This window comes from Empidonax traillii, unplaced genomic scaffold (genome assembly GCF_003031625.1).
Source record: "Empidonax traillii isolate 1590-97213 ecotype Southwest subspecies unplaced genomic scaffold, ASM303162v1 scaffold777:size296887, whole genome shotgun sequence".
In the NCBI taxonomy this organism is placed as follows: domain Eukaryota; kingdom Metazoa; phylum Chordata; class Aves; order Passeriformes; family Tyrannidae; genus Empidonax; species Empidonax traillii.
In genome coordinates, this window is record NW_020955970.1 from 222,427 (window position 1) to 237,373 (window position 14,947).

The window sequence follows — 14,947 nt, forward strand, 5'->3', positions numbered from 1 at the left end:
GTTGTTTTATTTTTTGCAGGATCAGCTCCTTTGGCTGATTCACCGTGCGGCTCCATAAATAGTTGGATTGGCATAATTGAGGGGTGAACAGGATTTGGGAGTGAGTGGCTGGTGATTGAGAAAGGAGGGGAGGGGAGGAGTGTGATGGGATAAGCTGGGCTTACCACCGAGAGCAATGTTTGTGGAACCACGGCTTTTCCACAAGGAGCCACAAGTCTACTGGAGAAGCAGAGAAACGCTCCGACCACTGGAGGAGCGAAACTCTGCTCCCCGGGCCAGACTCTGATATCATTGCTCTGAGAATATTGGCTTTGGCTTTAGTCTCGGCCTTGTGCAGAAGTGAGTACCCATGTCTTAAAACTCTGAGCTTTTCAGCGGCAACGGGCACAGGAGTCCCCTTGAAGTGTGTAGGTGAAACTGCTCTGAATATCTTTGACATCGAGGCACAGAACCACACTGGCGGTTTTGGTGCTGAGTTGGGTCTAAAAGTCATGTTGAATGTCTGCCCAAAGTGTTGCATGGTTGGGACACTACACCAAACCTAAATCTATTGATTTTGAGGAGAAATAACCATTTTGTCCATGTTGGGGTCAGTTCCTGGGGTCATACAGACGTCTGGTGTGTTGGATGCTCATGCCAATGGAAAAAAAAAGGGGTAAAGAAGAGAGGAGGAGCTGGGGAGGGAAGCACAGATTTTTAGGCTGTTTTCAGCTGGTTGTCAGAGATGGCACCTCAAGGATTTGGTTTCCCAGAACATCCAGCCTGGGGTGTCTGTAGGTAGGTGCCCTGCCCTTCCCCTCTGTGTTTCCACTGCCCCCACCTCATGCTGGTCTTGCTGCCACAGGGTGAACTGCCTAAATTACACAATCACAGAATGGTTTGGGTTGGAAGGCAGCTTTAAAGATCGTCTTGTTCCAACTCCCCTGCCTCCAGCAAGGACACCTTCCACTAAATCAGGTTGTTCAAAACCCCCTCCAATCTGACCTTGGATGTTTCCAGGGACGGGGCATCTACCACCTCTCTGAGAAACCTGAATCAACTGATCCTGTGAAAAATTAGCCCACCAGAAGAAAAACTTTCCTTTTGGATCAACTTGCTGGTCTGATCCATTCTGGACCTTCGCCACTGCCAGATCTGACCCTGAAGAGGGCAAGGGATTATAAGCAGAGCAGCAGGAAGGTGAGTGGGCAGTGGTGAGCTCTTCCCGAGCAGGGAGAGGTTGCATGAGTGTGCTGTGAATGAAGGAGGGTGAGTCTGGCCTTTCCAAGTGACTAGTCCAGCAATCAGCCTGCCAGCACTGGGGTTTTGGCAGCTTCAGTTCGACGTTGTCATCAACTCTGCCCACTTCTTTGCAGGCTTCCCAAAACGTTGTAATCTGTAGGTGTAGTATTTTTAACCATGCAATTGGTGTCTCTAGGCACACCACGACCACAGGATGGCTTTTAGCAGAGGGATGTGGGCAAAGGGGAAGGGTTTGGTTTGGTTCACGAACGCTATTGAGGGGCTTTCTATCCCTGGAGAGGGAGGGCTGGGGTTCCTCTGCAAGAGCTCTGTCTCCTGTTGTCTTGGCTGTGAGTCCACAGGGAGAAGCTGGAGAGCTGGGGATGTGCGTGTGGATGTGGGCAGTGACGCATTCCTAGGGCATGTGCAGAATTCCTGTGAATGACCACAGCACTTTGCTGAACAACTATCAGAAGGTTTCTCACCCTTCCTCAAGGGAGGATGCTGTGCTTCCAAAAAAGCCTCCCAATGGATGTAACACTATTCATCCGGTTCTGTTACGACCGTTGCTCTTCCTGTGGCTGTTTTGCTCTTCATTATCTCCCTGGGAAGAGGTTGTTCTCTTGAGCAACAAATATCCCAGCCCCAGTTTGGTTCCTGTGGTGTCCATATTTAGTGGGACTGTTTCTGATTTAGCAGCCGCCTTTGCACGGGTGTGAGGACGCTCTGCGCCGTGCGAGCGACGCTAGACCAGGCTTTGCCCCCCTGGTCTGTAGCTGGAGAAAATGTGTGAGAGATTTCCCTGCTGCTAGCAGGCATTGTGTTTGCCTTCCTCCTCTTTGGGGGTGGGAGAGATCTGGGGAGAGAAGAAGGAAAAAAAAATTTAAAAAAAGGCTTTCCAGTGGGATGTTGGGACGGGAATGTTCCTGCCTGTGTTCCCACATTGTTCCCAGCCTTCTGCCGTAGTCCAGCTGTATGACACAGGCCTCCAAAATGCAAGGGAGGTTCTCTGATGAGTGACACACGCGATTGCAACTCGCAACAGCCATCTGGTGGGTGGTGGAGCACGTTCACTGGTGGGGAAGGGGGCGTTGAGGGCAGCGTGACCTTAACCAGCTGCGTGAGTTGGACCCTGGGCTGCTGCAGGCCTTGGACACAGACCCATCTGTGGCCCTCAGGGTTTGTGGAAAAGCTTTAACTTCTTGACAACCCCTTGAGAAATGTTCGTAGATAGCTAATGGGGGTCATCATGGACAGGTTGGTAGCCCACTGTCCTGGGATTTCTGGAGAGAAGACCAAAGGAGTGCTGAGTTCCAGGGAGATGGGAGCAGAGGAGCTGCCTCCAGCAGCAACAGAGTCTTCACCGCTAATGCTTCCCGGGGAGGGAATTTGAGGAAATGCTTGGATAGGAATAAGTAGAGCTGGCAACAAATGTGCATTTCATTTTATGAACATTTCATGGTGAAACTTAAAACTTCCACAAAATTTGGGGGACTGGATAGCTCAGGGGATTAGTAATGGGATACAGAGCCTTTCATCTCACCAGTGCTTTTTCAACTGCAGCTCAAGTCAATACCAGCGACTGAAAGTTGTTACCATCTGATGGCTTATGTGTAATGAGTTGATGGTCTCACTCCATTTCCTGGTAGTCAGGTATCTGTGGCTGACGCACACAAACGCACCAGAGAGCCTTGGCTGCTCTCCAGCCTCGTTGGCAGCCTCTGCCAACCCCTGGATGAGTCCAAGAGTGAAATATCCCATTTGCCTCTTAGCTGGGAGCTTTATCAGGTAGTGTCCTGGCATCTGCAGCGTGTGAGAAACGTGTAAGGTGGGGAAGCAGGAGGCAGTTTTAGAGCAGTGGGTTTATGGAGGCATCTTCCATCTGTTTGAGGTCGACCAGGAATACTGCTTTGTTGCAAGGACCTCCTCTTCAGATGCTCACCCCATCAGCAAAGCTGTGATGTACACAAAATTTATGATTTCAAACAGAGGAAATACATTACGGCGCAGGGCTTTCTGTTTAAAATAATGTCACTGGTTTTCTCCCGCTCCCCAAAGTGGTTCTTACTGGAACACAGAGCTCATTTTAACAAGCATTTTTTTATTAATGCATCTGTGATGTGACTTTAGTGCAGGGCTGTGCACCAGCATCCCTATTTCCAGCTGGGGAAACTGAGGTAGAGAGAGAAACCAAATGAAGGAGCAGTTATTCCAAGATGAAAAATTCAGGAGTTTGTGGGTGCTGGCCCTATGCCAGCAGCAATAATGGATTTAGACCATCAGCATACTCTCTGCCTCTCTCTCAGGACATCTGCCCTTGCTCTTTCCATCGTGGATCTAAAAACAGCCCCTCAGATGGAGCCTTGGAAAAGGCTGTTGCTTGGGACACGTGTTCTTTCCCATTTTGTGCTCTGGAGACCTCGTAGTCAGGGCACAGTTTTGAACAAGGAGGCTCCTAGTGGAGGTGTTTAAGTGTAGATTTTGGTGGTTCTGTTCAAAGTCATGAACAGACTTTGTTCATGGGTGTTCACAGGGTGGTGATGGGCTGAAGAATTGCTTATAGAGGTGACTGAGCTGTGGGCCTGGTTGTGGTGCCCTGGTGAGACTCCCCCAACACCAGTCAGTGATCCCTGGAGAAACCAGTCTCCTGACAGGGCATGCAAGACTGAGCATCCCTCAGTGCCCCCATGCTTTGAGGATTTCCATCCCTGTGGATAAGAGGAGGATCCCCCCCTGGCTTTGCCCTGTGGGAAATGGGTACCATCTGGTGGGAGCTGTTCCCTGCAGGAATCTATGGACCCTAGTGGCAGTGGGGTGAGCCCCGTGTGCCCCACTGGCCTTTCCACAGTTACACCAAACCAGGCACAAGCAGGCCATGAGTAAACAAATGATGTCAGCTCTCACTGGCGTTATTTTTAAGCACACTGTATACATTACTTGTCTGTATGTATCTCTGGACTGTTCTTTGTGTCCCCCCCCACCACTGGCTTCTCAATCACCCTCAGAGCTTTTTTTTTTTTTTTTCCCCTTTTGGTTTTAACCAACATCTGTAGATTTGCTCATGACAAAAATAAAGCCATCCATCTCCCTTGGCCTGCCAGCCTGTCATGTAAGCTCAGGAAAACTGGCTCGGTCAAGGTTTACAGAAGCTGTCGCTGCCTGCAGTGGGAAAGGCACTTATCTGTCAAGGAGGGTTCGCAGTTCTCAGGAATGCATCCTTCCCTGGGACCGAGGGGGTGGCTTTTGTTTATCCTCTGGCACACAATGAAATGATGGGAAAACATGCTTGGATGCACTGCAGTAGTAAGGTGGGGCAGGGCAGCAGTTAAAAATGGAACAGAGCCTTTGATCCCCGGCCAGAGCAGATGACTCCCAGGGTTTGGGTTTTAGGGTGGACGTCATGTTCTTTCCCTCCATCTCCGTGCACAGATGGAAGAACTCCCCTCCTACCTAACGAGCGGAACTAAACCTCCTAACTCAGGCTGGATGGAAGGAAGGGTTTTGGGAAGCCGTGCCTGGCTCAGGTGGGTGCTGGAAGAGGGGGGTGCAAGTCCGAGCCTTCCCGACAGCCGATTCCTGCGGCTCGATGTGGCACGTCCCAAGATCTCAAAGCACCACACAGAGAGCAGCTGAGCCTCTGAGCTGCTGCCTTGGTGGGGGACGCAGGGGCTGGCCAGGGCCAAGCCATGAGTCATGACAGTGTCTGGGCCCTGGGACAATGTTTTTCCTGTTAATCTCCCCCTCCATCTCCCCCAGAAAACACAATGGAAACTCCTTAATCCAGGAGATAGCCCGGGGCATACCACAACTCCAGAGGGTCCTCACAGGAGGCTCCGAGTCCTCCCCAGATTTCCCAGAAGCCAGACCAGGTAGTAAATAACCACACCAGTCCAAAAGATCGAAGGGGAGCGATAGAAGTATTACGTGCTTGCGCTTAGTCCTGCTCTATCCCGGATCTGGAGTGGGACGCTCAAAGACTCTGGAGCGCTGACTCCTTGGAGCCAAAGTATATCATCTGTTAAGTCTCTGGCACGCCAGACTTGCTTTAGAGTGAGCAAATTGAAGGTCATCTCTCAAAATCTGGTTAATGCCAGATGCCAAAGTAGACAGAGAGAGAAGCAGAGGGATGATGGATACTCAGATGTGTAGATCAATCTGTGGCTCAAGGCATGTTTGTTTCTGCCTTTGGTTTGCTTTCTGTAGCCTTAGTATATTGTTTTTATTATTTATAGTGTTGGGGTGGGGAAGGAATCCCGTGTGTTTGAATTTATTTGCTGTGCTGTGTGGCTGATTTGGAACACGTCCTGTTGAGGGGGGTTTTATTATTTATTTTTTTTTATTTTTGCTAAGGAGCCCGGCAATCATTTGGCTCTGACCACAGGAAAAATAAAAGGAGAAAACCAAAAGAATCCCCAGATTTCATTTAACCGTTTACCTTTTCAGCACTTGGCCACTGTGCACATGTTGGGAATGGCCAAGGGAACCTGTCTGGCCTCGATTCAGGAGGTCTTTGGTGGAATTTTAGCACATGCCTGAGGCCAAAAAGGCCGTGCCAGCCATGGGCACGGGGAGGATGGCTCCGGCCGAGGCGGCAGCGCTGCTCCGGAGATGGAGCGTGGCAGCTGTTCAGCAGCAGCACGGGAGCCTGAGCCAGGAGGGAAAGAGGATCCATTACATTGCAAGTTTAGCTTTAAACTCGCCTCAGTGTTTGAACATGAATCATTCATTCCACTGGGGAGATGGCTGAGAAGTCTGGGCAAAAAAAAAACAAACCAGCAGAGTGCTGCAGAGGAACATCCAAGGGATGGGAGTGGGGGACTTGGACCCAGGGGCGTGGGCAGCTCAGAGGAATCCTTCAGATGCTTAACCAGGAGTCTCGCTGTTCCCTTTTCCTTGAGCAGCTTGGGGTTCTGGGCTGTTTTTCTCCTTGCATTAGTGGGGGTTTTTTTGTATCTTTCTGGCTGGCAGAAAAGACCTGCCATGATACCCTGGGGCTTTGCTTCTGAACTGAGCCCCGGCTCCCCTGCATGGAGCCAGCTCAAAGTCCAGGGAGGAGAAAAGGCAGTGGCAAGTCAGGGAGGGAAGCAGTGTGAATGCCCAGTTTAGGGTACCAGATACAGACAAGAACTGCTTCTGTAAACAGCGCTTGGAAAGGTCCCAGTGCAGATGTTGACGTGGATTTTGTCCCTTTGGCCAAAAGGCTGAGTCTGAGTCAAGAGACTGGAACCCATTTGTAGGGCAAGGGAAGGAAACCTCCTCTTCTGCACAAGACTTTGCTAAAAAATCATGAATCTGGAGGCACTGAATGTAGAGCTGTGTGATTCTGGACAGAAGACAAGAGTCATCCTCAAGCCTCAGAGCCCCTCAGCAATTCAGTTCTCTAGTGAATTCCTCCTTCACAGTGCCCCATGTCAGGGATTTCCCCGGCCACATCTCTGCAAACTGGAACTAACAGCGCAGGCTGTGCAGCCAAAAGCCAAATTGGACACTTGTCCTCTAAGCACAGGGGACAGTTCTGGCCTCTTACATTTGCAAAAGTAGTTGAAATGTAGCTCTGAGGCCAGGAAACCCAACCCACATAGCCTGGAAGCTTGGCGTTGTGAGCCGGCTGAGGCGTCGTTAATTCAGCTGCTTTGCTCTCCCAGAGCTCTGCTTGTTTCCCTTGCTATGTGTAAACCTTGGCACTTGGCTATTTCTGACTTTTCATCTCTGCTGAACTTGACACCCAAACACTGACACTTTGGCTGAGTGGACACTTCAGTAGAAACCTGAGTTTGTGGAATTGCCCGCCTTTGGTGCCATTTCTAACCCTGAACTTGGACTTTGGGCTTTTGTTTATCATTATTGTTCTTTCAGGGAAGAGATGCTGCTGGTTCCTTCTTTGTCCCTCCTATTGTGTCATTTCCAAGAGATTGGAGGGGAAGGAAGTGCACAGATGCTTGGTTTTTAAAATATGCAGCGTTACCCTTCCTAATGAGTTTTAAGGTGTGTGACTGTCAGCACCAACACGTGTATTTGAATTATTCTCCCACTCTGATTATTGCAAATATAACAATTCCTACCAATTTTATTACTATTGTAAAAGAAAAGTATGACAATGGAGGCTGCTAAATGGAGATGAAAGGTGGCCCTGGCCCATTTCAGACTGTTTGGACAGGAACCTGCACCCCTGTCTTCTTTTGGAGTGACCCTCCAAGGTGTATTTATGTTTCTATGGCAAAATTCAGTGCAGTATGTGGTATTGTGGGTCTCTGCTGAGTATATTCCCACTAAAACTGATCCAACTTTTCTGCTCTCTTTACTCTGTGCAACAGGTTACACTGAAAAGAACAAACAGATTTTGGCTAAAATCAAAATGTTTTCCAGGAGTGTCAGCTTTAACTAAATTTCCCGGCAGATGACGTTGGCATGACTTCCTTTAGCTTTCATGTTTTGTTTGGATAACATCAAAAGGCTCTTGTTTCAGTGGACTGGGATCTTGTCATTTCAGCACCAGCATTTCACTTCATCGTGGTTTCTCTGTTACTGTAAATAAACTCTTTTGGTGTTACAGTGAGCGAGGGGGTTGGTGACCCCACACGTGGTGTAACAGACCTTTAAAGGGAAGGGATGATGCCTGTGTGCCCCTTCCTGAAGGAACTCAGAGACCATGGCTTTTTAGGGTGGCTGCAGGAGGGGTGGCACTTACCACCACAGTGACTTACAGAGAGGGAGCATGGAGGAAGAACTTTATGGTCTTCAGTGTTCAGCACCAAACTGAGACTGAGTTGTTCTCACCCATGGCAGGGCTTTGGTTTTACCAGGAGGGAAAGGATGTGATTTTCTTCCTAACTGAAAACTCCAGGGCTTTCTACTTTGCGTAAAACTTCAAAATCTTGGCTGGGTTTTCTTCAAATGGGCATCTGAAGTGAGTTTTGTCACGGTGGAGGTTGTGGAAGGGGACATGGCTTTCTGCCTGGCTGCAGCACCCAAGAGCAGCCAGTGTTGAAAACCCTGATCAGCTTCTCGGGAAAGTCATCTTGGACTGCAGCAAATGGTGTTTGTTTGGGTTGGAACCCACAGCAGGGTTTGAAATGAAGGTTTTCTCAAGGCTCTGAGAAGCACAGCTCCCCCAGCTTTGGGGCTGTTGAGTGTGTCCCATGGGTAAACTCCTGATCCATTTTTTCATCCTCAGACTCCCCTTAAAGAGGTTTATTTAAATAACCCTTGTTTCAACGCATAAAGTTTCTCTGGGAGGGTAATGAAAGCTCCTTCCCCCATGTCCTTGATGGGGGAAAAAAGACAGACTGAGCTCTGAAGAGCAGGTCATGGTTCCTTACACTGATGTGCAGAGAGTTTTTGTTGCTCGCTCTTTGGTTTCCAGACCCATTGGTGTTTTCAAACTAAACCCCAGAGGATGATTTTCCCATTTACGAGGCTGAACTGCGTGTCTGTGTCCCTGAATTCATTGTGTGTGTTTGCTTCTCAGCCAACAGTGTTTCTCAGCAGGTGCTTCTGCTAAAACCGCAGACCTATGGAATGGAAGCACAGGCCGGTCTTTGGAGACACTTTATCTCCCTCGTCGGTGCCGGTGGGGAAGGTAAAGGGAATTCTGTTGCTTTCTTTCTTGGCTTTGGTTTACAGTCTCTTCTCAAGGCTGTGAGCCATTAAGCAGGGCATGCTCCTTTCCCTCAGTGCCTGTGCTTGAGGCTTGGGTTTACTCAATCCCGAGATATATGGTTGCATTTTGAATGAAAACTACATCTGAAACCAGTTTTATCAGTTTCCTGGAAGATGACAGGCAGAAAATATGTGAAAAATGTCTTTTCACCACTACTGGGGCTTTTTTTTTTTTTTTTGTCCTTTGTCACCCATTGCATCAAGCTTCCTTATCATTTGGCCATGAGAAAATGTTTTCACCCAATAAAACAGGGGCCAAACCCTCATGGGTTCATTAAAGGGTGACTGGTGTGACCGGAGATTCCTGATCTGGGGTGTGAGGGGAGCATCAGCTCTGGGATCTGCGCTTTGGTCTGGCATTTATTTGCCTGGTGGTGATGGTTTGGGGCAGGGAAAGAGACACACGTTTCTCCTGCTTAAACCAGCTCTGCTGGGCTGAGTTTGGTTGCTGTGGGCGAGCTCAGCTCTGCTTGCAGGTAACTGAGAGGAACAACCAGGGTCGTGCTGAGCTCCTCATTCCCCCACCCCTTGGACAGGGAAGAGCAGGAGGTCCTGTCCCTGCTCAGCTGCTCTGGGGCTCCCAGAACGAGCAGCCATGTGAAGCAATAAGGGAGTATTTGACAGCCCGTGACCATTTTGCACACAAACAGGGCAAGAAACCTTCTCACTTTCATGACATCCCCGCTAGGCAATATATTTTTTCCCATTTCTCCCAGTGGATGCAGCTTTACTATCTGTGTAACAACATATTAGTTAGGTCACTTCACAGCTATGAGGCTGTTGTGCGGATTCCCTCTCTTCTAGGAATTCTGCCGATGAATCATCAACACTTACAGCCGTAGTTTGATGTCTTTATTCACACTTAATGCTGGTACTTGGCTGCAAAAGTAATCCTGTGGAATCCAATGGGACTAACTGTGGAGTTATATACTATTAAATCTTTGGCCTTTTAACAGAGTAATGGGTTACAGCCAGATTTGTGAATTAAACTGAAATGCAGTCCTGGCTTTCTCAAGCTTTAGGAGGAGTACAGGGCAAAAATTTTCATGATGAAACCTAGACCCATGTGAAAATTCCCTGCTAGCTAGCTTTGTTGTAAACCCTTGGATGTGATCCTCTAGGGAAAGGCGGTCAGACCCACCTGGCCTCACTTCTCACAGCAACCACTGGCATTGGGAACAAATTACATCCCAGGTTGGGGCTTTTGTCAGGGTGGGGGTTTGTGTTCGTTTGTTTTGTTTGTTCACTATTGTTGTAATTAAGAGGTTTCAGAACACAATAAATAATTGTGTTTCCAGAGTAACGGCTTTGTAATGCTGGATGTGACAGGATGTTCTGTCTCGTGCTGAGTACCGAGGGCTGTGGGAGATGCAGCCACAGGAGATGCAATCCCACTCTCTGGGAAGGCATTTGGGATCTGATGAGGATGCTGTTTATTTGTAAGAGAGCATTGCTCTGGTCTCCATTCAAATTTCAGATGTTTTTTTCTGGAGTTTTCTGAATCTGAAGTTTGGCTTCGTTGGAGGGTGAGGGAGTGAGCAGCATTAACCAAATTTTCCCATATGGAAAAAAAGTTAAGTATTTGAAAAAGCAGCAGTTTTATCACTGCTCTCCACAGGATCTTGGTAATATGGTGCTTGATGCACTTCAGTAACACTAATTGATTTAGATTATATATTGGGAAGAAATTCTTCCCTGTGAGAGTGTGATACCCTGGCACATGTTGTCCAGAGAAACTGTGGCTGCCCCTGGATCCCTGGAAGCATCCAAGGCCAGGCTGGACAGGGCTGGGAGCAACCTGGGCTAGTGGGAGGTGGGATATGGGTTGGAATGAGGTGGTTGAAGGTCCCTTCCAACCCAAACCATTCTGTGGTTCCGTGAACATTGCAAGAAGAAACAGGGATCCAGATGTGGCGAATCACAACACTCCTGTGCCTCAGTGTTACCTAAGAAACACAAAATTAATAAAGGTGTGGATCACAAATCGCCATTCAGTGAACTCTGAGGAGTCAACCTCAATCCAGTGACGGAGGGGATGGTGCCGTTCCCTGTGCAATGCCCTGGTGTGATGAAATCCTGGAGCAGGGAGCAGCTCCTGGAGCGTGGCCGTGCCCCGGGCGCCGCCACAGCCCCTTTCAATGTGCCCGAGACAAGAAAACACCAGCGAGGAGCAAAGACACTCTGATGCAGCTGTATAACATTACACTGCAGGGGAGGAGGGTGGGGAAATGAGGAACAGCCATACATCCTCCCTCGGACAGGGCTTGGTTTACACTGCCCCGCTGAGGGTTTGTTTTCTTTTATACCAGATTGGGTTGCGGCGATGGGGGCTGTACATGAAAACATGACCCGCCGTGGCAGCTCCGTGGCTCGCGGCGCTGCTGGTCCACTTGCCCCAACTCCTGCAAAGGGCCCAATGTGGAAGCCTTGAAGTATTTTACTTTTTTCTCATCCTCTCCTTCTCCCCACTCCACTCCCTCTCCCCTTCCAATGTGCTTTTAATCCCTTCAGTTAATGTGAAATTAAGATAATGAGTCAAAGAGAAGAGAGGGCTGGGAGGAAGGGGGGGGGGGGGAAGAAAAGAAAATAGAAAGAAGAGAGATTCTTCTGGCAGATAATTAGGGAGATTGGTTTACCAGCCAGGGACTAATGCTGGCTTCCCAGCTCAAACAGTCCCTCGTGACTCATTTTGTGACTTTAATTTCTATGGGGTTCCTTAAGCAGGTGCCCTCTGACAGGTAGTCAATAGAGGACTTCTGGCTGAGCACCAGCGCCTCTTTGGAGAGGTCAGACCGGGAGGTCAGAGAGCGGGGCCTGGGAGGTTGGCGGGTCAGGAGCCATCACGGTGACAGATGAACCTAAACGTGTTCCCTTCTCTCGGGCTGTCCCTCGCCGAGCGGCAGCGCCGGCGTCTCTCGGGGCCGGCCCCCTCCTTGCTCAGAGCCGTCCCTGTTCGCTGCCGCTCACACCTCTCAACTGCTCTTCATTAGCCCGGGGGACAGAGCTCGTTCGCAGCCCGCGATCCGATGGGGAGAGGGTGCTGTCTCCATACCTCTCAACTGGTCCTCATTAGGTAGAACAGTCCCCTTTTGTCCTGCATGAAGCCCCCTTTGTTTCTGAGCCGCAGCGGGGCTGCGGGAGCAGAACCTGATACAAAACAATGCGGCATTATTTAGCCAAGGGCCTAAAGTCAAGGAGGGAGCAGCGTTTTGGGAAACTCTGGCTGCCGTGGTGTGTCTGTGTGTGAACACCCGTGGATTGTAGCCGTCCATCTGTCTGTCCTTCCTGCTCTGAGCTGGGTTCCTCTTGCTGGAGTTTCTAGCTGGAGTTCACACCGTGTGCCACCAGCCAGTGTCACAGAAGCCCCCTGGGAATGTATTTGATAACTACTAGGTGGTGTAACTACTAGGAACCCCTTCCTTTAATTTTTCTGCTGTCAGGGAGCAGCTTTCAGTCTATTTCTCTGGGTTCTTGGGAACTCAGTGCTCCCCCCTTTCTCTGAGTGGTTTTCAGGGGTCCCCTGCTCTGGCAGCATCTCCCTGCTGGGTGGGAGAATCCGGGACCATTCTGCTTTGCCTTCATCCTTGCCAGGCTGTGCCTCCATGCTGCCAGCAGCTGAGCTTGTGTCGGCCGGAGCCAGATTAGTCATTCTGTCTGAGACTTCTTTCAGATCGAGGATAATGATGGCAAAAAAGAAATTAATTTTCTTTATAATTGGATTCCTGCTTTTCCCCAAAGAGCTGATGCCTTTTTAAGAGGCAACGTCTATTGCCTCGGTGCTGGTGGCTGCGATGCTGCTGCAAAGTGTGGGATCACCACAGGAGTGTCTGGTAGGTTATAAATCGGGTGGCAGAATTAAATGCTTACATGCCTGGAGTGCCAAGGTCGGGTCCCTGATCCCATTAGCCGCTTCTTTCGCCTCGAAACAGCTGGAGCAGAGCTGAGCATCAGCTGCAAAATACCTCATTTCGAGTAGAAACTGCAAACTGGAAAGAAATGATCCCAACTGTTCTGCTTTTGGGTCCCTTCCACTGCAAACAAGTGAGAGGGCTGGGATTAAACAGGATTAAACCCCTGAGAAATAAAATAAAGCCTGACTTGGGAGCAATTGGAGGAGCCAAAATGCTGCTTTCAGTGAAGAGTGTTTGCAAAATTGAAGTTGCCTTTAATTTTATTTTTTTTTAATAAAAAAAGGACACCCAATGTGCATCAAGCCACAGCAGAGTTTCACAGAGGCAGGAGTGAGGACAAGGAGCTCATTGTCCATGTGCCAGTGATCCAGAGAGAGGAACCTCTCTGTCCCATGCCAGAGTCTGAATATGAAAGTCCTCTATAAATCCAACCTGATTTGAGAGCTAATTGGAGTGGGAAAACCAGGACAGCGGTATGGAGAAATAGGGCTTTGTGGGTTTCCTGGTACACCTCTCCCAGAGAGATCCTCCTTCATTTGGAGAATGTTTCTGTGGCCTGTGGGGCGAGCGTTCACACCGACATCTCTGCCAAGGCTGTTGCGTCACGTTGGTCAAGGTTTATTTTGATACAACCTCAGACGGCGTCACGTGTTGCACAACGGTCCCACCAGCATTTTGGCCACCTTGGGAAGCCCTTGCCCGAGCTCTGCCATCGAGTCCAAAGGGTTCTGTGGGAACTGGAGTGATGGCTGTTGTTCTGCATCTACGGCCTGTTGGATGTTCCCACCCTATTGTGCGCTTTAATTCCGTGCAACCCGTGCAGAGAAACTGGTACCGGCCTCCCGTGTGAGTCAGAGAGCAGTGACACACGCAGGGTTGGGTGTCTCTGGCAAGCAGATGTTTCAGTGGGCAGCTAAGAATTTTTGTTGGAGGGGATGGTTGGTGTTTTTCCTGTAGAAACCTCCAGGGCCACATGCGGAAGGGCTGGGAATTGCACTGAGGGGCTGAGCAGTGGTCGCATCCAGCGGTTTGGTCGCAGGCTGGTGCCTTGCTTTCATGTTGTGCTCCCACCTTCCTGGTGGGTGTTTTGGCACCACCAAAGCAGCTCATGTCAATGCCCAGGGCTCGCCACACCTGCAGCAGGGCAGTCGCCCAAGAGGAGCCAGATCCACGTGGAAAACTGGGAGCTGTTTGCTCCTGGCGTTGGAATTGTTCTGCTGGCCAAGCCAGCACAGCTGAGATGGGGCCTGGCACAGCTCTGGGCTCCAGGGCTGCTCCCTGTTTACGGCTCTTCCAGCGTGTGCAGATGCCGTAGCAGGGTGGGACTTTCAGTCTTGCAGTGGAGGGTTTTGTGTTTTGTTCTGAACCGTAAATATAACACAATTGTGTTTGTGTAATGCAGTTCTGTGAGATGCTGCGTATGAGTTTTAAATAGAATAAGAGTTAAATTTAGACTGGGGGGGTTTTTCCCACCCCCCTTCTATTGATTTTGCAGAGATAGATTTGTGTTTAAAAGACTTCTCACCCTTGAGTTTACCGGACTCTGTGCTGCATGATCTCATTGCTGGTATCTCGCTCTTTCTCCGCCCTTCCCTCCCGTTGTTTGCTATTCTGACTGAAGATGAGACATAAAAAGTTAAACAAACTTTTTTAAGACAGGGAACGCATCATCCTATGTGTTTATGCAGTATTAAACACAACAAGATCATTATCTGGAGACACTGGAGACCGGATTCTCTTTGGATATAAATGAGCAAAGTTCCCATCAAGGACATGATTTACACCAGCACAGGGTTTGGCGCCAGGGTGTATAAAGATGAGCAAGGGAAAAAAAATTCACTTATGCAGGCTTGGACTTATTAAGCATGTGAGCATTTCTTATTAGCCTCCAATTAGAAAGTGGAAAAAAATGATCAGAAGAAGGAAAACAAATAGGCTGAACATAATCGCAACAGCAAGCTTTCAAATTATTAGTATATTTGTATTTTTAAACCTGACTCCGTTCTTTTCCAGCCAGCAACAAAGTGATGGGCTCAACAATTAGGTCTGAATTTCCCCACTTCTTAGAGGTCAACACTTGGCACTTTCCTCCTAATATGAGCTGAAATGATATCTGGGATTTGGAACCTACAGCCAGTGATGCAGAGGGGTTTGCA